Source organism: Lygodium microphyllum, chromosome 9, assembly GCF_053477565.2.
Source record: "Lygodium microphyllum isolate KBCC chromosome 9, Lygodium_microphyllum_v1.1.10, whole genome shotgun sequence".
Lineage (NCBI taxonomy): Eukaryota > Viridiplantae > Streptophyta > Polypodiopsida > Schizaeales > Lygodiaceae > Lygodium > Lygodium microphyllum.
Genome location: NC_141143.1, coordinates 8,736,946 through 8,739,509, shown reverse-complemented (window position 1 = coordinate 8,739,509; position 2,564 = coordinate 8,736,946).

Below are 2,564 nucleotides of genomic sequence, written 5' to 3'. Positions count from 1 at the left end.
GCTTCACACAGTGGAAGCGTACGGGTGGATAGAGCCATCTTTGTATCAGTTGTTTGAAGTTAAAGAATTTATTGATTCTCCTCTTATCTGTTGTGTACTCTCTATCTCTTTCTCAGATTCTGTTCGCTGCGCCGTGTAATATTTTACATGGTATCAGAGCCCAGGGGGCTCTAGAGATCGGAGAGCGTGCAAGAGGCAAAGGCTTCAATAGCAAAGAGAAATGATGTCGACTCCGGGAAGCAGTTCTGGCGCATCAGGAAGTGGTGCAGGAGGTGGTGCTGCTGTACCGGCTATTCAAACACTGAGGATTCGTCCACCAACCTTCAGCGAAGGCAAGTTAGATGGTACAAACTACACCTTGTGGAAGTTCAAAATTACAACTATCCTTGATTCTTATGAGCTTCTGGAGACTGTGCTGGGGACTGACGCAGAACCACAGCCTATCCCCGACCCATCAAATCCTAGTGTGATGATTCCTCCGAATGTAGATCTTCTACGAGCTTGGAAACGAAGGAATGCAGATGCATTGTGTGCCTTAGTTACAAGCTGTTCTGACAGTGTTTTGACTCTGATTCAGCATACAACCAAAGCGTCAGAGGCTTGGAATGTACTAAGGAGTCAGTATGAAACACGAAACCAAACAAGGATTCAAAACTTGGAGAATCAACTAGCAGCGGAGAAGTTTGCTGAAGGAGAGACAGTTAAAGCATTCATCACTCGGATTAAGAATCTGCGCGACCAGATGGCTGGCGCTGGGATACAAAAGACTAGCGAAGAGCTAGCTCGGAGGTGTCTTCGGATTTGTCCACAAAAGTTTGATGGACTAGTAACTGCCCTTAATACTCAGGTGAGACCTCAAGCTTTGACTTTTGAGGAGTTTTGTGCATTATTAATGGAGGAGGAGTTGAGGTTGAAAGCCCGAGAAGGAAGCAACAATGGAGATGCTGCATTCTCTGCCAATGCAAAAGGCAAAGGTGTTTCCTCCACCAAAAATGATGGTGACAAAAAGAAAAAGGGCGGCAAGAAGAAGTTTCAAGGAGAGTGCTTCTACTGTAAGAAGAAAGGACATGCAATTGCAGATTGTCGTGTCAAGAAGGCAGATGAAAGAATGGTACCCTTAAAACTAAAGGGAAAGAGACAGCCAATACGGTTGAAGCAGAGTTGGAATTATTCATGGCGACCATTGAGGAAGTGTGCTCCTCGGCGCAGGAAGAATCTACCACTGACTCTTGGGTGTTGGATAGTGGGGCCTCCCGTCACATGACCAACAAGAAAGGTCTATACAGTTCTATGCAGCCTCTACAAGAATCCATCACTGTGACGGTTGGAAATGATGCTAAATGCCCTGCTGCGGGCACAGGTACTATTTCTTTTGTTGCTGCAAATGGTGAAGTCAAAAAGCTTTCAAATGTGTTGTATGTTCCCGAAATTAGGAGAAATCTCTTATCAGTTGCTGCCATAACTGATCTTGGTCATGAAGTGAGGTTCAAGAAGAAAGGTGCAGAAATTATTGATAGTGCTGGCACAATTGTTGGCAAAGGAGAAAGAAGGAACAACCTGTATGAGCTAAGTGCTCTTACAGCCACCGCTGGAGTGGGCACAAGTAAGCTTTGGCATGAAAGGTTTGGACACATCGGATTTGCAGTATTGAAGGAGATGCAAAAGCAAGGTATGGTTGCTCACCTACCTACAATAACTGAATTGAAGGAACCATGTGAAGCTTGTATGATGGGCAAGCAACAGAGAAAGGCATTTCCACAAGAAAGCAAGAATAGAGCACATGCTCCTCTAGAGTTGGTGCATGCTGACTTGTGTGGTAAGATGCCTACACAGGCCTTGGGGGGATCTTCTTATTTTATGTTGATTGTCGACGACTACAGTAGGAAGATGTGGGTGTACTTCCTTCGTGATAAGGCTCAAGCTTTTGGTAAGTTTAAAGAATGGCTAATACTTGTTGAGAATGAAACAGGGAAAAGTGTGAAGAAATTTAGAACAGATGGTGGTGGTGAGTTCAACTCAAAGGAGTTTGAAGGCTTTTGCAAGAGCAAAGGGATCAAGCGTCAATTGACGACGCCTCACACACCTCAGCAGAATGGTGTTGTGGAACGCAGGAATCGTACCATTGTGGAGATGGCAAGATGCATGCTAAAGGGCAAGGGATTGCCTAACCATTTTTGGGCTGAAGCTGTTAATACTGCAGTCTACATTCTAAATCGGAGCTACACAAAGGCTCTCAAGGGAAAAACACCTCATGAGGCTTACACTGGTAAGAAACCATCTGTTTCACATTTCAGAATTTTTGGATGTGAATGTTATGCACATGTTCCAGATGAGAAGAGAAACAAGTTACAACCAAAAAGCAGAAAATGTATCTTCTTGGGTTATAGTGATGAGCAGAAGGCTTACAAGTTATATGACCAAGAGGCAAAGAAGATCATCGCGAGCCGTGATGTGGTGTTCAAGGAGGAGCCGCATACAGTGGAGGAGGAGAAGGCAAGTTCTTCCACTTTATCATCAAGCGAAGAAGTAGTCCATTATGAACCTGTCTCGAGAGCTATCCCTAT